General features: G+C 35.3%; 1 long non-coding RNA gene across 3 annotated transcripts in view; it reads left to right on the plus strand.

The window, feature by feature from the left end:
- LOC111756349 (uncharacterized) overlaps nucleotides 1-27,863 on the plus strand; it is a 60,613-nt gene that overhangs the window by 19,995 nt on the left and 12,755 nt on the right. For 2 of the 3 annotated variants that reach the window (XR_002790834.2, XR_002790835.2), the window contains 2 exons: nucleotides 7,468-7,516; nucleotides 9,151-9,412. This is a non-coding gene — a long non-coding RNA (uncharacterized LOC111756349). Of the gene's footprint in view, nucleotides 1-7,467; nucleotides 7,517-9,150; nucleotides 9,413-27,863 lie in introns of those variants that run through there. The other variant, XR_010042068.1, reaches the window with a different exon arrangement.

The following is a 27,863-nucleotide window of genomic DNA, read 5'->3' on the forward strand; positions in this document are numbered from 1 at the left end:
GGTTAACACTTATATGAGAATGAAATATAATACTCCCAAATGTTTTCTTACGATCTGTTGCAATCCATCTTTTCCTATAGCTCTGTTCCTGGGAAATAACTAATAAATGGCTTCTATTTTCTTGACTTTTAAAAATGAATCATATTTTTTGTCTTTTTTCACTCAGTACAATTATTTTGAGATTCATCCATTTGTAGCATATATCAATATTTTGTTTCTCTTTTAGTCATGTAGTATCCTATTGCATATATATGTGATATGTTTATTATTTCTGATGCTTTTAATTTGCCCCTAAAAATTCAAATTTTTCTTTGGGCACATTTCTTTTCAGCCTGAGAAAATGTGTTAAGAAATTCTCAGAGTAACGATCCACTGGTGACATAGATTTTGTGTCCTAAAATATCACTGTTTCAGTTTTGAAGACATTTTTCACTTGGTAAAGAATTCTGCATTTAATTTAACTTCACCGTTTCATTGATTCTCTGTCTTTGGCCTCAGTGGTTCTTAATGAGAAATCTGCAGTTATTTGCATTGTGATCTCCTGTACACGTGGCACATTTTCTCCTCATTTTTCTGACTACTTTCAAGTTTTTCTCCATATCTTTTATATGCTACATCTGGACTGTAATGTATCTAGACATGGTTTTTAGTGTATCTATTGGGGCAGTGTTTTGAAATTCAGTATTTAAATTTATGTCCTTCACATAACTCAGCAAGGTTTTGGCTATTTGAAATGTAACCATTTTTTACCTTATTTTTTCTCTTTTCTTCTTGGACTCTCATAATAATATCAGACCTTCTGATGTTTTTATATAGCTTCCCAATGGTCTATTTACTTCTATTTGCTCATTATATTAGAATATTTATCTTGCTATATCTTCAACCATATATACTTCGTTATATCTTCAAACATATGTTCTATTTCCCTCTGATATTAAGTTCATCCTGTGGAATATTTTTGTTTCTTTCTTAAGCTTCTCTATTTTTTATTCATTGGGAGGTATTTTCGAGTACTTAAAAAACAATCTCCAGAAATGTATTTACAATAGTTACTTAAAAGTACTCATTTGATAATTTCACAGTTTGGTTCATTCAAAATTAATGTTTGTGTCTTTTTCTTGAGAATAGCTCACATTTTCCCCATTTCCTTGTATGCTGACTAATTTGGTATGTTATACTACATGTAGTGCATGTTAAATATTCTAGACTTTGAGTTCTGTTGTGCAGAATGTTGTTTTCAGTTCATTAGGCTATCAGTCCAGTAGACTCAGATTTGAGAACTGTTTTATTTCTTTGGGTGATTCTGTAAATTTCTTTTTTGATGCTTTACTGTACAGTTTTGGTCCCATGTCATGTGTGCGATTTTGTACATGGTGAAGGAGTGTACATCCTTGGCTCTTTTCTCATAGTCCATTCGTTTTTCAGTGACTGCTTAGGATTTTTTTCTTTGGTCTCTTTAGCCAGCCAGACATCTGAGTTTCTGTTGGGTTTGTACTCACTTATACCATACTGCGGTATGAACTAAACAACAGAAAAAAAACAAAAACAAAAACAAAAAAAAACCCTCATAATCTCAGATTCTTACCAGCAGTTGCTGATTCTTTAAATTTTGAGTCTTCTCTCTTTCACATTAAACTTCTTTTGTCTGCAGCTCAGAACTGTCAACTATCTACTGTATTTTGTTCAAAGTTTAGTTTTTTTCTCCCTCAGAGGAACGGTGTGTAGAGATCATTTTTCATATTAGATTTCAACTTCCAGTTAAAAGGCCTTTTAAAAGAAACATATTTGCTGAACCAAACACTTTTTGAAAATTGCAGCAAGAATAGGAATTCTGGATTCAAATACATATTTCTAGTCTTCTAGATAATATTTGATGGCTAAAGTCTTTGTAAATTTGGGTAAGTGAATGTGACTCTTTAGGAATCTAAGTATTTTATCCTTACAGTGGTGACAGTGGTCCTTCTTCTGTCAACTTCTCAGTGTGTAGGTGGAATAAAATCTTGTTCAAATGACAAATTTTGTTCATTAGTTTCAACACATATTTTCAGTATAATTCTTACAATGGGAATAACTTGCTAACTAGCTCAGTCTAAACTCAGATTTCCTACTGAAAAGTAAATTTAGAATGCCTGGTATTCCACATCTAAAATGTTTTCTGAACTTCCATTCTTATAACTTCATCTCAGTTCATCTATATATAGAAATATACTCTGTATATTTCTCTTATATGCAACTGATCATGATTTATTAATTTTAAATAGCATTCCTAACTATATTTTTGACTATCTAAATGCTGTCTCTTTCTTGAAACATAGCTGAAACCCTCCATGGGTTCATTTACAGCTCAAGCAATCTCATTTTCTGTCTGGGGTAATTCAATTCTTCCCTTTTTTCTTCTAGATTAATTTCATTTGTATGTTATGATTTCTTTCATTAAGAAATATCCTTGCTGACTTCACATCCTCGTTTAGTTACCATCCCAGAGCTCTGCTCACCATTATTAGAAGCTCAAAAGAGTATTTAGCATTTCCAGTTTCTCCTTTTTTTAATCCTCTCGAGTCCTCACTAACCAGAAACTCAGCTCTTGTCAACATCATGAGTGACTTCCGGGTTAGTACATCTAATAATATGTTCTCAGTAATCATGTTATTCAACCCATTAGTGTCACTTGACGAGGCAATCCTTTTCCTGTGAAATATTTTTTCTATTTTTCCCTGAGAAAACCCACTTCCTTGGTTTTTCTCCTCTTAATGTCCTTTCCTTTTCATCTCTCTAACTCTGGACACTGAACTTCTTGTACCTCTTAACTAAATACACTGACTCTGTTGATGATCTCACCTAGTCTTCTGGCATTAAGTACCAAATTTTGATTTGAGCTCTCTGATTTCTAGATTGACTTACACAAGGGACTTTCTAGATGGTCTTTCTAATAAAGAATGAAAAATATATTTCAGATGAGAATTTAATGCTTCCAATTCAATCATCTCCTAAACCTAGTGGCTTCTTTGTTCTTTCTTTCTTTCTTTCTTTCTTTCTTTCTTTCTTTCTTTCTTCTTTCTCACTTTGTATCATCAGAAAATTCTGTTTGTATTACTTTCACACTATACCAAAAACTCTGCCACTGTCTCAACACCCTCAGTACTTTGGTATGAGTCAGCCTCATCTCTTATCTGAATTTTCCCAGTAACCTTGTAACTCATTTGCTTGCTTCTATTTTTGACTTATTTATTTTATGTAAGAATGTTTATGTTTAAATACTAAAGCCAAATCATGTCGGTCTTCTGCTCGAGTCTCTCCAATGGCTTCCTGTCTTATTTAAAGTAAAAGCTGAAATTCTTAATTGTCATAAATGGACTTATACTACCTGAGTGAGTTCATCTCTGTTTCTACTTATAATCTGCTCTGTTTTCTTTTTTCCTCTAATTACACTGCCACTGTTGCTTTTTCTTGAATGTACTGGATAAACTCTAGTTTAACTGTTTCTGGTTATGATGAAAGAATGTAATAGTATTTTTGCCATGTAATGTAATACTTTAATTTTTTACAGGAATAATATAATGATTGATGCAAATAACAGTTAACACAAACACATACACTTTATTACTATTATCATTATCATTGTCACTATCTATGGCAACAAGAATATTACAAGCCAAGTTTGTGGGGGGTTTTTTTGTTTGTTTGTTTTTTGTTTTGTTTTTTTATACTGGGAATCAAACTCATGACCTCATGCTTGCCAGACAGTCCCTTATGCTGCTGAGCTAAACTCTACTTAACATTACAAATATTTTACTTGTTTGTATCTAGATCAACTCTTCAGAGTCCAATATATGGCTGATAGTGACATTATAAATCATGCATACTGGTGGCACATGCAATTGTGACAATTAGAAATACAATTGGTACGTGAAGTTAACCTCCATTGCTGCTATTTAAAGTGGGAAGAATGGACATTAAACCAAATTTCTTGTGCTACATAATTTGGCAATGACGTAGGTTTTGTCAGAGGTTATTTTTTTTTATTCTGCCACCATCAGAGCTTTACATTTTCAAAGCACAAGTTCTGGAAATAACAGAAAATATGGAACATTTTAAGAAAATTTGGAATAAGTAATGGCAACTAAAATGTAAGAAAAGAAGACTGCTGCTTATACATTTGAAGCAGTAAGTGTATTTAACCTAGACAGGTAACAATTTTAGGGGAAAGAAAGTAACAGGGACTGACTGAGAGTATCAGATTTATTCTCAGGCTACTGTGAAAATGATAAATAAATGGAAGATTTTCTCATTCCTGGACTAGGATGTGAAAGAAGGTTCTAGGTGAAATTTTTGGTTTGAAAAATAAGACAGTTTTCCTTAGATCTAGAGTAGTTTATATGTGGCCCACACAGAGTATAGGTACTGGCTCTGCTGATTTCTCAAGGTCTTTTTCAACTTTATCACTGAATGATTCTATAATTAATTAGTGAATGAGATGATCATCTAATTACTGTTACAATTAAATCTGCCCAAGGAAGACTCATATCCTTGGTATTTTTTTAAAAAACCATAGACATGTTTCCCTTAAACAGATCTTTTAAAGAAATAGAGGTAATCTTGCTGCATTATCAAAGTCATCTGCCTTTTGGCATCAAACAAGGGCCTTTCTATTTATTACAGGACAATGCTTGATGGGAAATTAGTACTCATATACAACAGCATGGCAAAGATCAACTATTTTGCCTCTGGCAAAATTTAATGATTTTTTTTGCAAGAGCAGCATAATATATGATTTTTTCTTCCATTTTTCAGCAAATAAAAACATTTGCATACATTTCTGCAAGAGTGAGCTATAGTATTAGGAACAACTGAGAATCATCTAAAACAATAACTTAGCATAAAAAAAAAAAAAAACACAGATTGGATACTTACCCAGCATAACAAAAAATAATACTAGACCTGCCTCATTGCACTGAATTTCTGCAAAGCATAAAGCTTTCATCAGAAAGCAAAACAGAGAAAATAATAAATGGATACTATAAATTAAAATTGGAGCAATTACAAGGGCATCTCCCAAATAATTTTTTTTACACTTAGTGCACTCCAGTTGTACTGGAATCTCTCTCTCTCTCTCTCTCTCTCTCTCTCTCTCTCTTGAAAAATAAAGTTCACTTCCACGTTACAGAAAGTGTTTTTGATATGCATGATTATAGTTGGCCACTGAATTAAAACTCTAAAGTAGGGGTGAAATACAGAGGTCTTTTGTTTAGGCATGTAAGCCACGTCATCCCAGAAGTCACACATCAGATGATAGCTGTTTTTTTTTTTTCCTAGATTAAAAGCTTAAGTATTCAGGTTTAATTGCAGTGTTGGCACTTTGCGATAGGGAGTTTGGAGTTGCATTTTGAGCACTTGGTTTCTATTATGGATTAAAACCTGGTGGTGAATTTAACACCAGCTGAATTAAATCAACATGATTCTGAGTGAAGATGCTCCACCTGAGGAAAGTTGCCAGCGTAAATAGAAACGTAGAGAAGATGAGTGAGGCATTGTTGGTTTCTCTAAGTGTTGCTGTTTTGAGCCCTTAGTTCTCCTGTAGGAGCTCATCATGACTAGCTTCCCCAGAGTGAGTTTAGACCATTGTCTTCAGAGGAGCTTGGGACCTTGTTGGTGAGAGTGGCTGAGGTTCACTTTCAGAGAGCTCTGGTCCTTACATGGAGCATCACTTCCGGACTCCGGAGGGGAAGATGTGTGCTGTTTAATTTCCAGGACAAACTCGTCATGCTGGCTTCCTGGTATACTCAACTGTTCTTATCCTCAGAGGAGCTCAGGACCTCTCTGTCACTGAGGATGACTGTGGTGCTTTTCAGGACAGCACTGGTCTTTGTTTTGAGCATGACTTCTGGGCTCCAGGGTGGAACCCTCAACCAACCAGCACAGCTCCTTTAGCCCACTGGCATAGACTTTCAAGATTTCACCATTGACCTTTGGACTTTTCCAGCACGGATCTGTAAACCAGACTGGTGTGAGTCCTTCATATGGGCTCTAGACCTCCAGTTGGAATCTTGTGAGGCATTTTCCTGGGCTCTAGGTTTTCATTTGGAGTCATGCAGGGCATTGTTGTGGGACCCAAGACCTTGGCTGAATATTCTGAGTCTTTAGTGTTGTGGACAGATTTCCTGTACTTTCTGTGTTTAACTTGGGGTGACCATCATAAAATAAGATTATAAATTCTGTGTCCTGATGCTAATTGTTCTCTTCACAACCCCTGACTACAACAGTTTCTAAAAGGCAAATAGTGAATTCATGAATATCCATAATATGATACAATCTAATACAATAGTTTTGATTTTCTCCTACTGTTCAAAACGCTACTTTCAAATGATTTCCAGTGATATACTTAAAATCATATTCATTATTACTGTTTTATTTTAATAAAATTTATTTACTATTACATTATTACTTATTCAAATAAGATCATATTTTATTACTATCATTGTAAATAGAGTTATTATATTTCATGGAAGGGAAAATGGTAATGGCCATTGTTCAAAAGAAGCCAAAAACATATGAAACAATTGTTTTAGTTATTTAAAGGGGAAAATTACTGGTTTATCTACACATGTATAACTATTGATCTTTAACTGTAAGCTAAGTTTACTTTTATTTTCATTGGTGATATCCTTTCAATAATAAAAACATTTATTTTGAGCTTTCTTGCTGAATTGTTTATACATGGGAATTTGCTTAAAGAATGTTAGAATCTCTTCTTAGAAAACAGAACCAACATTTGTGATTGCTCTATTTTTGTAAATGAGCACATTGATAGCTTTTGTTTATCAATTTCTGTCTTCCAATATAGGTTGGTTAATTTATTCTGCTAAAATGTGATTAAAAACATAGAAAGCTTCCTTTCTACTTACATGAGAAGTATTTGGGATGTGTGCTGGGTTGTTAAATGATGATTTCAACATTTCATCTGCAATTAAGGTGTTGACTCTCCCCGGGAGTCTTTGTTTCACTTAGGACATGTTGTTATTTGACCTCCAAAGCAGGTTTCCCCAACACAATCATATTTTACGGATCATCAACTACCTTGTGACTGATTCTTTCCCTTTCATTCTCTATTAGTGTAATAAAATTATTATAATTGTCATTTAGTTCAGAAACCAAGAAGCAAATAAGGAATACATATTTGAATAGCATATATAATTGCTGTTCCAAACTGTTCTCTCAAACCTCACTGCTATGGATTGCATAAGGATCCCCCAAATGTCCATGTGTTGAAAGCTTGCTTTCCTGCCTTTGATAATGCTGGGAGTTAGTAGAATTTTTAAGAGCTGAGATCTGGTGGGAGGAAGTTAGGTTGCACTTTTGAGGGGGACATGGGGGTCCCACTTCCTTCCTTTTCCTGTCTTTGTCACACCTGAATGTGAGATGAATACTCTTCCTCTATCACACCTGACACAATTCGCTACCTCTCCACAGGCCCAAGAGTGACAGAGAAAACTAATCATGGATTGAAATCTCCAAAACTGTGAGTGAGCATAAGCCTTTTCTTTGTAAGTTGATTATTTTAGGTGTTTATAAAAGCTGACTAGTATACTATCCCTCATTATGGACTTCTCCATAATAATAATTTTCTTGATATTATTGAAAAGAAATAGATGAAATGCTTCTGACTTGTTTTCTATTTGGAATAAGAACTAAGATACCCAAAACATCTATTTCTTACATAATATTTTTTAAAAGATAAGCAAATCAAGTAAATATGTTTACAAAAACATGATACAGTATATATTATAAAAGTAGAAATTCAAGCTGACTTTGCCTACTCAGCCTTTCCACAAATTTAGTTGTTATACAGCAGGAGACAGGCACACGTATATGCTTTGTTTTCCACATGGCTCTTACCACCTTATCAAGTTCTATTTTCCTGCAAGTAGTTGTGGCCTGATCACTCTACATGTGTAAAAAGTTTTAGTGCTTCTGTAATTCTAAAGTCAATATGCAAGGTTGACACATAGATTATGAGTTTTGGGAGGAATATAAAGCAGATCTTTATAAAATGTTGGAAAATCTGTTAAATTTTCTGTAAGAAACTACGGTGAAATGATGACTTTAAAACACAAGATGGACATTATGTGCACTTGCAGTCTCATCTACTGTAGCAGGTGAGGTAGGAGCATCAAAGGATCATTTGATCCAGGAGATTGAGGGCAAAGACTAGGTAACACAGTGAGGCCCAGTCTGAGAAAATGGATCCTGTATTTTCCAAAAAAGAATATATTATTTTAAAAAACAAAATGCAAAGATAGCTATAGGTTACATTGGTTTAAATTTCACCAAAAGCAGTTTCTGAAAGATTTGAGTATAATTTGGGTGATGATCTGAAAAGTGCTACATGCTAGTGGAAAATTACAAGGAAGGAAAGAGAGAAAAATTAAAGTGTGCTGTAATATGCAGCAGATCACAGAGGACAATGGGGCAGGGACCTCGCTAAAACTGAGTGAAAAACACTTCAAAATTATCCTGAAGAAGGATAAAGAACTGGGGAAACTTACCCACTGACTGCCATCTGTTAATTGTTTGAGGATCACTTCTGCGGCTCTGACTTTTTAACACGTAAAGTCCTTTCTCAGATGACAGCCAAGCACATTCGTATAGCTAAGGATACCAGTCTTGTAAAGAGACGCATGAGGATATGGAACATCCAAAAATTGAGTGTAGGTTTGCTCTGCAAGGGGATGAAAGAGTATGGGCCAAGCTCTAAGAGGTATGCATTTCTCTACAATAAGAGGAGAGAACCTCGATGAAGCAGCACATGTAAAAATCTGCTGTATCAATTCGAATTCAAACAAGTCTTCCAACAGGTATATACTGCTACATGTTAAGGGGAGATAACAATTGTGAAGCAACAATAATCCAAACAGTGTATTTGTTAGGGCTCACCCACTGTGAATGAGAAGCCATTAGTGAACTATTGAAGTCCATCGAAGACTGTTGCTTCTGGGTCTGGTGAGGGACTTGTGTTTGCAAGGCAAGGGGTGATAATTGGAAAGAAAGATGATATATGAAGTAAGAGTGAGCAATGCTAACTCAGATGCTTACAAAACAATCTGGAATCTATGAAGGCAAACTAGATCCTGTGATGTTTTTCACTTCTTCCAGCTTGGACTCCAAAAGACATCTACAGAAGAAGCTGGTACTCTTCACAAAGAGTGACCTATAAATCTTGTTCCAGGATAGAATAACCAAGAGGAGAGGAAACAGGAATTGGGGAACCCTGAGTGGAGGTGAATTCCACCACTGATTGAGGTCAGAAGATGGGTGGGATGGCTATAAGAAAGAAGGGCATAATGGGGGAATGGATATGTCAAAATACGTTATGCACATACATGAAAATATCATAATAAAACTCAATACAGTGGCACATGACAGATGTTTTATTTATGAATTGGTTTGCAAACAGGAGTGTTCAGCACAATTTTATTTTTGCTTGTGAATTCTGTATCTGGTGACAGATACAGTTATGGCCATCTTTCCCACACAAACATGAATGTGGCTATCTTTTCTAGACTTGTGGAATGAATTAAGTTTTGTACAAAAAGGTACCACTGTGTTTTGTAAAGTTAATATGCATTCATAAAAATTATATATAGTGAAAAAAATGCAAACAATGTTACTGCTTGTCGTCTGCTCTCACAGGCACATCACCCATGATTATCCCATATTCCAAACAGTAAACGGAAAGGAATTCTGGGCATTTCACTAAGGTTACAAAGTGCATAACTACCAATGTTTGTTGGTTAAAGTCTATTTAAATGGAAAAGCAAATGAAATGTGCTAGCATGTTTTTAAAATCAAGGAGGTAAATAACCTTTGATAGTTCACAATTTCTTTTGAGCTCAAAAGTTTATAAGCTTACTGAATTTAAAAATAAGTTAGTAAAATAGTTCTTCCATTTAACATTTGTTATAACAAAAAATATGCAAACAATTTTCATGGCATTAAAAATGAACTTTTATTTGCTTAAGATATGTTGTGTATGGAGTGAAAGGAGGTCTCTGTATTAGTATGACTAACCAAAGCATGAACTCCCTGTTTCTGCCACATTTCCAAATAAAAACAAAATAAAATAGATTATTTCACTGAATTAGTCATCAAAGAAAGTAAACTGAGGGAGTTCATAACTTTTAGGACATTTATTTATTTATTTAATGCATAATTATACTTGTACTCATGTTTTTCCTTTTTCTTTCTTTTTATCGGTACCGGAGATTGAACTCACGACCGCCTGCTTGCAAGGCAGGTGCTTATGCTGCTGAGCTAAATCCCCAGCCCCTATACTTGTACTCTTACTAGTCAGCATCTATAGTTTACCATAACATGGTTTGAAGATGTTCTAGACACAATTTTGGCATTTTCTTTCAGAACGTTAAAGGACTCACAGCAAAATCAGAGTATTTTTAAATCACAGTATTTTAAAGTCACAGACTAGAAATATTTTACAGACTTTTCATGCTCACAAGGACCCTACAGGTCAACTATAGTTATTTTGATTCTATTATTAGATTTGATACAGTCTAATATTGAATATTTTACCATCAGGGTTTGGAGAGGGCATCTGAAGGTAAGATGTAAATCACAGGGTAAATGGGATGGTACAAGGCAAACAGAGGGCTCCGGTGAAGCCAGTGGCATCCTGGCTTATTTGAAAGCTGAGAATAAACTATTCTTCCCAAGTCCTAGTTGAGTGATATTGGTAGCTTGAAAAGAGCCACAGTAGTATTTAGCAAACACTACAAACAAGGGCTTCCTTCCCTCCACTCCCTGCCCAACACTATTAAACTTTGCCCAGTTCCCATTGGTTATTTATGTTTGAAGCTACTTAATTACTTGCTTCTCTCTGTTTTTATTAATGAGAGACCTTTCTGGGCACAGGGTACTGAACAATGGTTAATAAGTGTGCTTCAGTCTATGATTTCTTTATCATTTGTAATTCTCCTCTTGACATTTGAATTCAGGCAGCTTTTAGACCTTTGTTTAGCACTATATTAATTCCTTCAGTTACCCTTTTTGTGAACCTTTACTATATCCCCACCATGCGCCACATACAGGGCTAGGTACCAGGTATACAGTAGCAATTATGACATGCTGTTGCCTTCACAGGATTTTCATTGCCAGAGCTTCTTAACCTTGGCATTTTGGGGTTGGATAACTCTTTCTGATGGAATGTTTAGTAGCCTCTGCCAACTGTATGTCTTTAGCAATTCTCTCTAGCTGTGAAAAATCAAAATGTCACCAGACAGTGCCAAATGTCCCCTGGGAGAACAAAATAGCTCTGGTTGAGAACTCCTGTGTTCAACAACTATTATGTAAGAGAACTAGAAAGTTGATGTGAATAACATTTATCTCTGATGTACAGGTTGAGAAACTTAATAAGTACTTAGTAAGAAGTTATTCAAGTATGGTTTGGGGTATAGCTCTGTGGTAGAGTATTTGCCTAGCATATGCAAAGCCCTGGTTTTGGTTTCCAGCCTGAGAAAGAAAGAAAGAAAGAAAGAAAGAAAGAAAGAAAGAAAGAAAGAAAGAAAGAAAGAAAGAAAAGAAGATGGAAGGAAGACAGGAAGAAAATGAGGAATATAAAAGAAGGAAGAGAGAGAGATTAATTGAGTAAAACACATGAACAAAACAAAATTATAGTCTCTATCATCTTGATTTTGCAAATCAACTGCATAAATAGGAAAAAAAAGTCTAAGTGGTTAGAAATCATATGAACTTCTGATGAAAAACAGTCAAAAATAACAACATTGATCACAAGTTTTAGCAAAGTAATTTGAAATACTTATTAAAAAAACAGTATTATTCTATGACCAAAGGCCATATCTAAGAAGGTAAAGCTCGTATCTTCTATAAACAATTTTCTGACAATATAGAGGCAATACAGGCTACTAAACATTTCTGATAAAAAAGGAAAGTTGTGTTGTGTGCAAAACCTCTTGTGACTGTGTGATTGCTGAGAGGTTATCTGATGAGCTCAAGCTGGAAAATGACGTATATAAGACATGAAAGGAGTAGAACATAAATAATGATGAATATGCAAATTTATAGTAATGATTTCTGGAGGGTGATGCCCACAGTGAGCTGAGGCTTGCAAAAAGTGCCAACGACCACAAAAAAGATCCTTTATAGCTGTATTTAGAGCAAAGAAGGAAAGAGAGGCGCTCTGCTTGGAACAGATGGTACAATGCTAATAGGTGACTGAGAGAGAACAGATCTCCAGCGTCAGTCCTGCTAAGCTTGTGCCATTCAGGAAAATTATGTTCTAATGGGAAAGATATTTTAGAGCAATTATTTTAAAAGAAATTGAAGCCTAATAAAGGAAAGAAGTCACAAAATATCTGGCTTAAGTGTATTAATTCAGTTTCATCTCTTCATTCATTCATCAAATAGTAGCTATGTATCTACCACATTCTGTATACGGTGTTGAACAAGTGAGACTCAGTCATTTGGAGTTCCAGAGTTTAAAGATAGTAGAGGGGCCAGAAAAGGAAATAAGCAAGTACAATTTTCTGGGATACTTCATATGCCAGATACTCCATCCACCATTCTGGGCTATTTTTAGAACTGTATAGGGGCCTAACCTCGTGTACAGAGGATGTTGAGTGAGATCACAGACTTCTCAAAGTCTGAAAACTCATTGTTTAACAAGGTAGAAGCTGAAGGAAACAGATAGAGAAGAAAGGTACTGGTAGAAGATAATATATACTTCAAAGTCAAAATATAGCATGGTGGCCGTGAGGGAAATCCCTCTCTATCAATGCGCAACCACTGTTTGCAACTTTTGAGAAGCTAAAGTGCATGGACCTAGTTCCAGAAGACTGTGAATGATAAAAGCTTGATTTGCAAAAATGAGATAATTTTGTAAGAACTATTTCTGTTTTCCCAAATTTTAACTTTTCCCTTACATAAATGTATCAATTTAATGCTCTTTATACAGACACTTACAGAGTAAAAGAGATTACTTAACTCATGTGTGTTTTTAGTGAACGTAAATACGGGCCCAACCAGGCATCTCCTGCTCCCACCCTGTGTTCTAGGTAGGATTTTTTATGCTCCAATTTATTTTTCTCTGTGTGTAGAATCACTTTATGGTTGTCACTAATTTCAGCAGCATAAAAATAAGGGACTGTCAAGTGGGTGACTAGAACCTTAATTTATGACCAAGACCCTAGAGAATACCAATCCCTGTTGGGGATCGGGGGCCATGCAGATGGCTAGGTTCAGTGACAGTTGGCTGGTGGAACAATTTAGAGTTGTGTTTATAATGCGTTACCACTTGAAGGCAGGAGGTTTCTAGTGGAGTAAGGCCGAGATACTTAGTCCTTTTCTTAACAGTACTACATTAGCTTTTAAATACCATGACCTGGCTTGCAGGTGATAACTGGATTAGATAATTTGTGTAAATTGTATGATAGAGTTAAGTTCAAGAAAACAGCTGTCAGTTTAAAATGCAAGGCCAAAACAAAGAATGTGAAATTTAGCCCAGATTAACTATAACACCTTGTATTTTTTTTTATTTTTTGTTTATTTTGGTACCAGAGATCCAACTCACGAGCTGATACTTGCCAAGCAGACGCTTATGCCGCTGAGCTAAATTCCCAGCCCAGCTTTGTATTTTTTGAAAAATTAATTTTATAAATACAGGTCTGAGGAAACAAAATGATTTATGTAAAAGAAGGCTAGTAAAGTTTAATCATGAGCTCAGTATAAACCAGTAATGTGACATGGCTGCTGAGAACACAAAAGTGATCTTTCTTTTCTCTTGAAATGTTCTTTCTTTGGTGTTTTTCAAACAATAAAACCAATAAATGCTTATTTTTTAAAAAAAACAAAAGGCAAGTTTTAAAGGTTATGTACAGGACTCTTCTCTGTTATTTCTTTTCGTCCTTGCTATAAGACAGGCACTGTGACCACTGAGCCACAGGGCTACATTTTGCACCCTTTCTAAAAGCAATGAATCCTCTGCCCAAAATATCAGTGGTGACAAGGTGAGGGGACTCCTCGTTATATTTACGTATTTGATATATTTCTCTGTATAGTGTGTGTTCTAATAATTATATGCAGAAAATTTCATCATACCAGAATTTCCTCCTCTCTAAAATGTGGTTACTAGTAGTTATGACAATGACATTAAATCAGACATGAAGTATCTAGACCAATGTGGAAGGAAACCGAGAGGGACCTTGCTGAGAATGAGCCTTTGCAAAATGTCTGCAAGAAGAGCTGTTCTGTCTTGGAGAGGAAGAGATGATTTGTAGAGGTTTAGAAAAGAAAAGTCAGCTAAAGTTCAGGAGTTTGTGAACAGTTGCTCAAGAAAGGTTCTCCAATGAGGTGTGCTCCTGTGGATCAGGAGTATGGGCTGTGCAATTCCAGTTTTCTAACGAGTAAGATGATGAAGAGTTTGAGGCCAGGGTCACTTGAGATTCAGGTCCTCCTGGCTCAGGACATCTCGAGTTAGTAAATGGAATGTACGCAATAGAACAGCCTGTGGCAGATCACATGCTGTTCTCACCACTCCTGGGCAGATTCTCGGTCAAGGTGCTCTCTTGCTTAGAGGGGTGGGTTTTCCCTTGGGCACTGTTTTGCTTTTCTGGAAGTAAATGAAGATAAATCAAATGAGACATGTGACTGCTGGGTGCAAGAAAAATGGGCCGTGCCACTTTTATTTGGCCAGAGACTCAAAGCAGGCAGAGGAAGGATAGATCTTCCTAGTGAAAGGGATCCTTCTGTCATACCCTGATGAGAGGCTGTTGGCACAGGGAAGCTGGAGGCCTCGACCTGTAAGGAGAGTATCCTGTGTGACTCAGAGGGATGCTTATTTAGCTTTTTCTGGTTGGTGTGGAGTTCAAAGTGAGGACAAAATTAAAGAAGTTGTCAGTTGCTCATCAAACCTTGGATGTTTTAGGTAGATTGTTACAGAAATTGTGTTGCTTTCTGGACTGCTAATAAACACAGCAGACTGACTCCTTGGGTTGATGTCTTAGGTAAATTGTTGCTTTGCTCGGCGAGTTGCCGGCAGAGTGAATCAAAGCTCTGAGTCTCAGATAGCCCACCTATTGTTTGTTTGTACATTAAAACTCATTCGCTCACGTTGTTTTGCCTCTCGTTATGTTTCTTTCTAAATTTCTGGTTATTTAATCTGGCCTGGGGCAGGCAAAAATCCGGAACAAAACAAAAAACTGGCTCTAACTGATCACACATTCAATCAGGTTGATGGTTTCTAAGATAAATATGGTGTAAGTGGGTAATGATTTTGAACTTCAGAAGTTCAAGTGCTTGTGTTACCTTACTTTAATTTCAAAAGCTGAGAGTTGCATCATTTTATTGTCCTTGTCTCATTGTTCTGAGTTTCCTAAGAGACAGTGACAAATACAAAAAGTCAGGAAGTGTAAGGACATTTAAAAAAATACCCTATAACATGTAGTAGATAAAAGTTATTCTGTTCGTCTATGTGGTATTAAAGAGTAGTGATCTGTGAAACTTCCAAACAACTCTAGAATAATTGGGAGGGATGTTGAAGAATAAATTTTCAAAAATAGTATTTGAGTCAGAATCTAGCATGAGAGCTAGCAATAAGCTAATATTAGGGAGAGGCCATCCTTCATTTTTCATGATATATGTTAATTGTTGAATTAGGTTTATAAAATTTAACTTTGAATTCTCTTTCCTTGTAGGCACATTTGATTATTATGTACAAGTCAATTTTTCCAGTGGTTTGTGTGGTTCACTATAGATTTTAAATACATACATTTTCATTAAGTCTGGTCTCTGTATCTTATAACTAAAACATAGTTTAAATGAATCTATTTGAGTATTGGCACATATAGCCTTTATCATTTCTCTGTTAAAGTTAATTTCTAGTATCAATTTCCACTTGCATATTCACTTTAGAAAGAGATATGCTAGCATTTTGGAATGAAAGTACCTGAGCCTGATTTTAGCACAGCTCCTTGATTTTCCCGTTTAAGATTACTGTTAAATAAATGTCAATTATACATGATGAAATACAGATCCCATAAGATGAAACTTTAGTCATATGAGCTCCATTTGATGTTGAATTAAGCCATTTTAGGGGGGTTGCTTGGGGTTGAATCCAGGGCTTCACAGATGCTAAGAAATTACTCTACCACTGAGCTGTACCCCTAGCCCTACAATACTCCCAAAGATATTTATAAGCTAATTTTTGGACAATGTAAATTAAAATGTTTAAGGTAAAGTTGTAATTATTATAGAACTGCATGGTAAAAATAAACCACAGGCAATGGTCTCTAAAATATCATTATCAAGCCTGTCCCAAAGAGATTTTTTTAAATAATAAATACATTTTACATGTGACACTGGAGGCAGTCGATTAAGGAAAAGGAATGACGGAAAGTTAGCGGAGTAGGAATGAGGTTTTTACCTGGGCACATTTTCCTTCTCTCCCTTTATGATTGCATTAGTGAGTTACCACAGGAAGCTGGTTCAAAAAGCTTATTGTAACCTGCTGGGTTGCTCACAGTTAAAGATTGCTGAGTTCTGCTTCCTTAGGTCTAATGTCTCTTACTTGCAAAATTTGGGGTATATGAGAGATATTTTTATTGGCTTGTATGAATGTAGTTTGCAGAAGACTTATAATTTAACTAAAGAAGGCATCTATGCAAAAGACATGGCCAGGTATGTCCTGCTGCCCTGAATACTAATATACATTCGGTAGCGGCACATTAGGCTTTTATTTCTGACTGTACATTGAATTATTTACACCTTCAAGGCAGCTGATTGAACTGCAGCATCAGTCAATTAGCAAATCAAAAATTTATATGATTCCAATTTAGCATGGAGTCCTTCTCTCTCTCTTTTTTTCTTTTTAGATTTTCACCCTGACAGTGACAAATTACTCCTCTGCTGGCTGAGATTGGAAATTAAAAGCATTTAGAGTTGCTCATGCATTTATGCTAATGAGAACTTCTGATATGATTTGCATGCAAAAGAGGACAATCTGAAAGCTCATCAGTTTTTCATTTTGATGTAGCAGAATTTTTTCTGTTTTCTGGTGGAGGAAAATTTTTCCTTCAAGAAACAATACTGAATATGAACAAAAAGAGTTCTTTTAAGTCAAAAAGTTCTTCTTTTTACCCTCCAGATTCTTGTCAGCCCTCTGCTTGCTGAACCCACATTCATTAGCATTTTAGATGTTTATCAAAGGAAGGAGCCGGTATCTGCCAAGCAAGATTATAGCTCAGCTTCATTTTCAATTCAGCAGCGGAGGAGGAAAAAAGACCTGGGGACAAACACGAAGAGGGACATGCACCCTGACAATCTTCTTCATACTTATACCCGAATTAATCTCATTTAGAGAAAATTTGATTAATCACCAAGGTGGCAGTTTTAGCATTCATACATGACACTATCAAAATTTAGGTCTTGGTATAAAGTTCTGCACAGATATTTGTATGGACAAGAGCAACATTAAAGATGAATACAGAGAACTTGAAGGAAAACAACAAATGAGGGAGAAATATGCTCCCCAGAAATTTTGAAACAGGTTTAATTATTTCCCTAAATAGGCATTTATTGAACCATTAAGTTAGTAAAGGGAGAGCTGAAAGGATGGGATATGTATAATGTTTGAAAATACTTATTATTCTTAGAAATCAGTCCCTCTCTTGGGATTCTTGTGATCTGGGGAAAGTTAGATGTTATATTACATTTTGTCTTGTCAACGTAAGTTTGCTTTGTTATTGCCGATTATTATCACTTGAAGTTTTGTTTGTATTTGCTACAGTTCAGATCTTATTTTGCACTATGTGAAGGGCAGTGTACTTCACACTAGCATACTTTGTCCTCTCAGGAGTCAAGAAGCTCCTTTAAATGAACATAATCTTGTTTACCTAAGGACTATTCCATAAAATTGCCTTTTTATACTGGAGTTTAACAATGACAGCAGTGGCAGTTGATTTGCCTACTTACATCCTGCACTGTCATTTGCTCTCACATAGAGAAACAGATACAATTCTAGCTACTAAGGTATTGCTTCAGTCTTGGAATCCTTCCGCATCATCTTCTTCTTTAACCGTTAAGACTATCGTACCACTTTTACGAGCCTTGGAATTTCATTTTATATTGTAATATGAAAATTTTTATTTTCAATACTCCTGGATTTCCCCAAGAATAAAAGTTACCTCATACCCAGAATTCTATTTTGGGTACTAATGTTGCCTAGCTGACGCTTTAAATTTTTATAAGAGAATCCTGGCTGTAGGTACTCCAAACTTTCTCTTACTGACCAATTAGGGTGGCTCATAATTCAATTTACTCAGTCATGTACAATCAGGTAGTTGTTGTGTTAGGAGAATGCGACCAACTGAATTCTTTTCTTTCCAAATTCATTCACTGAAGTCCTAACCTCCAATGTTACTATCTTTGAAGGAATAGATGTATTAAAGGCAAAGGTTGAATGAGGTTATAAGGGTGGGGTCCTAACCCAGTAGAATTAATGCATAGTCATGCACTGAGCCAACAATGGATTGCATATAAAACGGTGGTTTCATAAAATTATAACAGAGCTGAAAACTCCCTATTGCAAGTGGTTTCTTAATGCCTCAGTGCTATACATTACTCATGTATTTATGTTGATGCTGGTGTAAAATGCACGATGTTGCCAGTCACGTATAACTATAGCAATACAATTATGTACTATGCATAATACTTGATAATGAACAACTGTGTTTGCATATCTATTATTTTGTAGTTTTATTGTTATTTTAGGATATATTCCTTCTATTTATTTTTAAAAATCTACTATAAAACATAATTATTATGTTGGCAGCAGGCTTACACACCTCACGTTTAATATATTTCTTGATATATTGAGGCTATGTCAAATGGTTGACTAGACCATCTGGGTTTGCGTAAGCATGCTCTGTGAATTTTGCACAATTAAATTACCTAAAAAACATTTCTCAGAAAATATTTTTATTATAATAATTTACGCCTAAATTTGTAATCTGAACAACTACTTAGAAGATAACAATATGCAATATATTAACCATTGTTAATTTTCTATTATTTTGTTTTGAAATTCTGTGTCAAGAGACACCACAGATCTCTTTGTCCCAGTCACTGAATAGCAAGAAGCTGACTGCAAGCCAGAAAGAGGGTGTTCACCAGAAACCAAATGGACTGACATCTTGATGTTGCACTTTCCAGTCTCTAGAACAATGATAAAAGATAAATTCGGTTATTTAAGCTACCCACTATATGTTAATTTGTTATGAAATCCCAAGAAGTCTAATATACCAAGGAAGATAGGAAATAGCTGGCCTCCATTTTCATGGATTCTGCTTCTATGGAGTGAATCAACTCTGTGTAAAAAATATTTTTAAAATTTCATTTTTACTCAACATATGAACCTTTTTCTTGTCATTATTACCTAACAATGTGGCATAATAGCTACATAATACTTACATTGGATTAATTATTATAAGCAAATTAGAGTTGAGTTAAAATGTAAGTAGGATTTATGAAAGTTATATGCAAATGTTATGCCATTTTATTTCAGGGACTGGAACATCCAAAGATTTTGATAAACCTGACGGTTCCTAACCATGGATATAGAAGAAAAACTATATTATTTCCAGACTTCAATTTCAAGTCTTACTTGCTATAGTCTATGCTACACTTTTTATGCATGTGAATTGTCTTATGGAATGACTTCATAAGACATTATGGTCTCATGAAATAAATTTTTGAGTTGTTATACTCATGAACAATTAACTTAATATATCACCTTTATATGCAATTACATATATAAATATTCAGTGATAGATTATTCTATTCACTGTAGATAGGATCATATAGAGTGTATTGAGGTTCATTCTTGTATTAGTCAAGGTTTTACTAGAGAGAACAGATATAACATGAGATATACAGATGCAAAAGAAATAAGACTGGCTTACGATGGTCAGCCACAGAGTCCAAGAGGAAGTGTGCAGAGCGTGTCTACGCACTGGAGACCGAAGAATTCAATCCAAGTTCTGGAATTCACCCTAATGTCTTGTGAAAGTCCACACCAGCAGGCTGATGGGTCTGTGACAGAAAGCCAAAGGCTCTACGATGAAAGGCTGAAGAATCTACACTGGAAGCCAAGTGACAAGGTCTAAACCAAAGGTGAAGACTGGAGCTTCTCCCAAGAATGGAATGCAGTCCTCCTTCCTCCTTCCCCTTCCCTTTTATACCTCCAGGTGATGAGCCACCCTAGGGTGGGTCTCCTACACCCTTGGATGTAGAGTTGCTAAACCCATTTAGTTAAGCTTCTAGATGTCTCAAGTTGACACAATCAATCAACCACTACAATTCTATACTGACTCAGGCATGTATAACACATCACACCTAGTCAATACATATAGAACAAAGGCTTTTCCACATAGTCACAGTACCATTCTCTTTAGTCCTGGAAGGCAGCTACATAATCTTAAACTCAAAAGTTAAAGATGCTCTAACTAATAACTAGAAGGAAAGAATGAGCCAAAGATAGAGCAAGTATTATGTGAAAGCTAGAGATTCCACAAGTCTTGAGGGCTGAGCTGTTTGATAGAATTCCCTATTATTAAACTATCAGTGCTATCATAAAAATTATATTGGATTTTCCCAAAAAAAATTTGTGTTTTCTTTGTTAGGCTACATATATATATATATATATATATATATATATATATATTAGTAACAAGGATTAACATGGCTCTATACACTTGTGTGTAGTTTTAAAAAACTTTCTAGGAAAACACAATGGCATGTGGTACTATTATCTTGATCTGGTTGATGGTTTATTTTTTGGCTGCAGTAGCTGCTGGAAAGTGAGTAAGGGCAGCCAGGAGAAGGCAATAGTGGTGATGACAGGGTGGTGGTGCTCTGTGACAATGCGGTGTCTTATCACAGAGGGACAAGAGGATTGAATTTCTTATTTGCCTTGCTTTGCCTTTGGATTGCTGAAACTTTTTCTTTTCTTTTCTTTCTTTCTTTTTTTTTTTTTTTTTTTTTTTTGAGACAGGTTGTCACTATGTAGTTCAGGCTGGCCTTCATCTTACTTCGTAACCAAGGCTGGCCTCCAACCTGTAGCGATCTTCCTGTCTTAGCCTCCAAGTGCTGGGATTTTAGGAATGGGCCACTATGCCCTGCTTGAAAATTATCTTTTAATTGTACTTCTGGTATAAATAGTTGTTCTCATGCCTTACATTATTTGTCATCTTTTATTTTTATTGTATATTTGGTTTTCATTATATATGACTTCCATTTCTTTAAGGGAGAGCAATAAATCTAACTAATAATCACTAACATTTACTGCAAGCATATTAGACATAAATGTTTAAGTGTTCAGTGTGTTTTATGGTCCTGTGGAGCAGAGAGCAATAGACAAGGGGATGGAATGCAAGCTTTGAAAACTGTTGCCCAAGGCTCAGGGTTTTTTAAAGTGGCAGACCCAGATTGACATTGGGTCTCATCTGTCACTGAAGTTCATGGTCAAGTAATGTTAGTGGCAGAGTTGGTAGCTCGTACATTTACGAATATTATGTTCTCAGATATTTGTTGTATTTTCAACTCCAAAAAAGGATCAACAACACATCTTTTGGAAAGAGATCAACTTGCTCAATTCCATTTACTATGTGGAAACACACATACTACTGTTTACTGAGCATATTGTATAGCTGCTTTTTGGCTGCTCCTTTGAGGTGGTTACTACAATGAAAAGGTTCAAATTAATGATTCAAATCAGGTTCTTTGACCCTTTCTTTATCAGGGCAGATTTCCAACTTGAGCTAAGACAGCCTCTGGCATTTGCATTGTTACTCGGGAAACACATCTCCTGCATAGCAAAAACTCCACCCATTTTTTATTTTAATAGATCCTCCTGCAACAGACCAGTAAGAGCTCATATTTACCCCAGACCATTTTCTCTGTCCAGCTGATCATTCATTTACAGCAGGCTTTTAAATGTGCTGATGCTACAGAAGCCAAGCACACAGTTCTGTTTCTTTAGAACACATGCTTTTGAGGCACAATTCTTCTTGCTTTGACAAATTACAATGATGATTTTGCCAGATGGAATTTGGACTCCCCAAGGAAATGTGGGGACTGCAAAGAACTCTGCAAAGGCTGCAAAACTTGTTCTACTTGGAACCAGAGGTGATAATCAGAAGTCAAATAAAGGTTGTACCAACAACTCTTTACACTTATAAAGCCCCCTTTTATAAAGAGTCCCAAGGCATCGTGCATCTAGACTTTTAAAAATGTCAGTGGTTAAGGACAACGGAGAGCAGCAGCAAACATGACCTTTAGTGTAGCCTTGAATACTGACAGAGTAAGAAGTTGTGCTTTTTATAGGAAGTACATTGTATTCACCATATTGTCTTGAATCCACCATTGTTCTGAACATGAAACTTTCATCTCATGCCAGTGGAATTTTGTATTGCTGTGTGATGGCAGTACCTGATCCTAATTCAGCTGGTATGTCTGAGCTTTTTGCTACATGAAATAAAATTGCTACAAGGCAACTGTACTTCATAGAGACTGCAAATTATGGCCAATCACTTTGTTCATTTAAAATAATATTCAACATAAATATTCTATATTCACATGTAATAATCTTTCTAATATTTGAGCATACTTTTCTATTTTGATTTTCCTTAAAATAGTTATTTTAAAATTAGGATTCTTTTTATCCCAAGCTCATGATACTGATTAACAGTAATGTTCATAGAACTGTCAGTGAGCTCCTCTTTGTACTGTGTATGTTTAAAACTTCACTCATTTTTAATAATATGATAATGCAGTGTATTAGAAAGGACAATGTTATAATTTTAATATTTCATATTCACAAATCCTAAAATTTCAAATTTGCAGACAAATTATGATTCTAAGAAAAAAGTTGTAATTTTCTAAATAATGTAAGCTATAAAATTTGACAATTTCTTGAATGCAATCTAAGATTTCATAATACATGTTTATTCACTTGAATTTGTCCAATGACTCACTATAGGATGTAAATGTTTTTCTTAAACCTCCCAAAGTTTGAGACAAGGAAGGAGTTTACAAACCAGAAATTCACCAGAAAACAGTTCCAAACAAATAATTCATAGCTTCAAATTATCAGTTCTTTCACAAATCTTAATCTCTCCTCCCCTTTTTGTGGTTATAATGAATGAAGAGCTCAGGAATACTTCTGGGTGATTTCACTCTGTTTTCACATTTTATATTAGACACTTTCTTTTGATTTATGTGTATAATTTATTTTTTAGTATCCAGAATTATGAACGTAGATTCATTTTATCTCCAAATTAAATCAGAACTAATCAACAATAGTTTCTAAACTACTCCAAATTTATAGTAATCTGACTCTTGAAACATGAATATTCTTTTAATGGATTATAGATCTTCAAACAGTACCATATATACGTAAAATTTATCAATAGGAGAGATATGAGTAAAGATATAAAATAATAGAATTTCATGCTTTATTTATCTAAGCTGGTTAGGAGACTCAGTTCTGAGCTTGCAGGCTGGCAAGTTGGTAGAGCAATGTTATGCCAGGAGTGATTTGGGGCATAATCTACCCTGAAGGTCAGGCAGACAAGCACCACCTACCTGTTATATGTGCTACTGTAAATGGCAGAAGCTTAGTGGAAAAAGTCCAATACATACTCACATTTCAAGCTTATACTTCTATCATATCATTATTTTCTGGTTCATCATCATCAACAACAACAGCAACAACAACAACAAAAACAATAATAAAAAAAAACAAATGGCCAGTCCCCAAATAATAGAATAGAGAATAACTCTTCTCTCTATAAGGCCATGCCAAATTCATGGCTATTCAGTATACTACTAGTACAGGAGAGTGACACGATCAATCACAAACTTCAATTAGGACATAATGTTATCATTATGTAATAAAGAAGGACAATGGAGCAAGAATTAGTAACTTCCTGAAAGCCACACAGCTAATCAATGGCAGAGCTAGGATGCAAACCATGTTTCTGGTACCAGGGTCCTGATGGACTTGTTACTTGGGTCTAAAAACTGGAGCACAAACTTCTGTCTTTTTGCCATAATGTTAATAATAATAATAACAATAGTAATAAAAATGACAACTATTTTATAAGCTGCACTTTCATAGTACATTCTATTAAAATGCACAGAGGTTATCAAAAGTAACCAAAATTATCACAAAAATCTCATGAGTGAAGTACTTTTAAAGTCATAATAGGAAAAGTTAAATATGAGTGTGATATCTAGCGGCAGATCTCAGAAGAAACAAAAGCAAAAGCAAACCAGGAATATGTACTGTATTTCCTATCAATGAAGAAAATTCGTATTCTAAAATAACTCAATAATACTTGTATCTCATAAAAGATTAACGACTGGAAAGAAACACAAAGAAACTGAGCAGAGAGTACATGGAGAGAAAATTCAGAATGTGACGAGATGGCAGATTTTGGAAAATATTAGCTTAAGTCTGGACTAAGGTTTACAAAAAGATACTGCCATCAGTCTGATTCAAAGATACCTTAGGGAAATAGGCAGGAAGGAGAGCTCAATCCACTAGGACACACTTACAGAAAATACTGCCATGAAGCACGTTAAAGTACTGAAATTTTGCCATTAAAAAAAAAAAAACCTGAAGACACAGGACAAACCAAAAACATTTGAATTTGAGAAGAAAATGATGAGAAAATAGGGATGGATAAATCAAGATCCTGGCAAAATTTGGGGAAAAGATAAAGCTAACCAGTAAATACAGAAAGGAAAAGGAAGTCTCTCAAAGAAAATATACACCACAAAATGAGGACATGAACCTAAAGGCTGGAGCAAGAGTAATGATCACAATAAAATAGAAAATTAAAAATGTATGTATTTAAATAGATAAAACAGAAAATTGTAGGGCAAATGAGGTTCAATACGTATATAAGTGGAGTCTGGGAAAGGCAAGCAAAAACAATGGAGTGGGGCTGTGGATTTAGCTCAGTGGCATAAGTGCCTGCTTGGCAACATTGGAGTGGAAGCAATATTTAAAAGTGTAATTGAAATTTACTTTCAAAAATCCAAGATATACATACATATTTAAAAGACACACTGTATGCCAAAAGACGAAGATTTCAATATTCAATACTGAGTGAAAGACTAATAGTTCTTTAATATATGTGTTGCTCGAGTGACCATGATCCTAACAGTTCTTGAATTTTCTAGAAGAAAAAACAAAAAACAAAAAGCCTCTGTACAGTCAGGCTACAAGAGGAGAATATCGCTCTGTTCTCAGGCTTCCCCCCCAATAATTCTTTATTCTATATTTAAGTAGCCATCCAAAAATCACAGAAAACAAGTTTTAATGTGGCAGTAATTAAACAATGTAGAATGTAAAAAAGACTATCACAGAATAAAATGGAGACTACAAAGTCTAGGAATAGACACTAAATACACAGAAAAAAATAGGACTTAGGGTATGATCACAAACCAGTGGGTACAGACAGATTGATTAACTTAAGGGACTGTGAACACTGAATTATCAATGGGGGACAATGACATCACCTCCATACTTCATATTTCTAAGATCAATTGAATAATTAAATGTGAAAAGTAAAACAAAACATTTCTAAAACAGGTAATGAATGTGGAGTGAAAGTCTTTCTAACCATAATTTGTAACTCAAAAGCTATAAAAGAAAAGATTGATAAAACTGAATAAAAAAGAAAGATTATGTACACAGTTTTAAAAGAACATAAAGGAAGTTAAAATAACATACAACAGGGAAATTATATAAATTTTAATTTATATAAAGTTTAATATAAAACTGTAGAAAAATGGAAAATGTAGAGGAGTAGGCGGTTCACAACATCTGCCAACATAAGATAAGATGGTTATTCATCTCAATCTTAATAAGGAAATACAGATCAAACTACACTAAACTGTCCCCTAAATCAGGGCACCTAGTTTAATTGTACATTGTACTGCAGAGACTGTGCGGAATCGGCCAGCTTATTTATTGCTTATGAGAATAGAAGGTTGTGCTATTGCACACAGCAGTGATGTCATCTTAAAATATTTATAGTTTTGTCCTTCTTTTCCATGCGTTAATTTCATTTTGGAGTTTGAGTCTTATTTTTCTTCCATATAAGGAAGTGTTCATTTTTTTCCTAGTCCTGGGAATTGAACCCAGGACTTTACACTAAGCTACATCCTCAGCCTTTATTTATTTTTATTTTTTTAGATTTTGAAACAGGACCTCAATTTAAATATTGAAACAGAGTCTCAACAGGTGCAGGCTGGCCTGCACTGAGATTCAGCTTCCTTAGTCGGAGTAGCTAGGATCACAGACATGTGCCACTGACCTTGTCTACATTTTTTCCCAGTCTGTTAGATTATTGTAATTTAACTCATATATCTCACTAGCAAATGAATTAAATTAATATAGTTCATCTGATTTTACCTTTTTTTTGTTTCAGTCAGGATACAAAAAAGAAAATGGATACCTAGTTTTTCAAAGTAGAAATTTAACATGAGAACTAGTGACAAATATGTTGGGAGAGTTAACAGGACAGCTGGGGACGCTAAAGTACCAAGAGGTGGCACAGTCAGGAGCCAGTGCTGTCCTTGGGTGCAGAGACAAGCACTGGGCCGCAGGAGAGAAGGTCACTGGGGGCCAGACCCACAGGAGCCGGAGCATCTGAAGAGGGGCAGGATCTACAGGAGATGTCCTCAACAGTGAGGAGCTTGAAGAGCTAACCATTAGGTTTTTGCAGTTTCTGTCCCCTATTTCCTGTAGTCCTATCCACTGAGCAAACCAGTACACCAAGGGAAAAAAAAAATACAGTCCTTAGCAAAGTAGGAAAGGGAGTACATAGATATGAGAGTCGGTGGGTGATGAGCTCTGCACTGTGTCCAGTAATAAGTCATGCTGGCTATGGTGTAATGCTCTTCCAGGGCATCTTTTTCCTCTCCTCCTCTCCTCCCTTCCGCTCCCATCCCCTCCTCTACCCTTGCCTCCCCTCCCTCCTTTTCCTCCCTTCCTTCCTTCTCTCTGTCTCTGTCTCTTTCTCTTCCTTTTTTCCCTTTGTTCTCTCTGTCTCTGTCTCTGTCTCTCTCTGTCTCTCTCTCTCTCTCTGTCTCTCTCTCTCTCTCTCTCTCTCTCTCTCTCTCTCTCTCTCTCTCTCTCTCTCTCTTTCGCAGCAAAAGTCAAACTCAGGACCTTACTGTTGCCAGGCAGGCACTGCGCCACTGAGCTACATCCTTGGCCCTTCAATACATTTTTAATTCATTTTGTTTACATATTCATTTAGGACTTTGTTTCTGTCTTACTCTTTTCAATTTGCTTTATAATTGTGTGTGTGTGTGTGTGTGTGTGTGTGTGTGATTACTGCCTTTGCTCTGTTTTTGGTAATAGAGTTGTACTTCACATTCTAGAGAGTGTAAAATTGTTTGGGGACATTGTGTATGTTTTTATGTTCTGGAATATGGAGACTATCTCTTTCATTTATACTTATATAAAGTTGTTTATTTAATTGGAAAAAAATCTCCCCATCTTCATTATATCACTTGTCTTACTCTCATTTCTATTAAACTTAGGTCTTTATTTTTCTTTTCCTGATTACATTTGGCAGAGATTGGCTTATAGTATTATTCTTTTAAGTTTTAAGATAAAGCATTTCATTTTATAGGTAAAGTCTGTTGTTCTTTGCCTTTCCATACATATTTTCTGCTTTTATTATTATTTAATTTCTTTGAATTTAAGTTATTTTCCATTTTCTCTCTAGATGAATGTTTATTTAATTTATAATCATTTCAAT

Source organism: Cavia porcellus, unplaced genomic scaffold (genome assembly GCF_034190915.1).
Source record: "Cavia porcellus strain 051 isolate PalLab524CR breed Dunkin Hartley unplaced genomic scaffold, mCavPor4.1 scaffold_22, whole genome shotgun sequence".
NCBI classification, from domain to species: domain Eukaryota; kingdom Metazoa; phylum Chordata; class Mammalia; order Rodentia; family Caviidae; genus Cavia; species Cavia porcellus.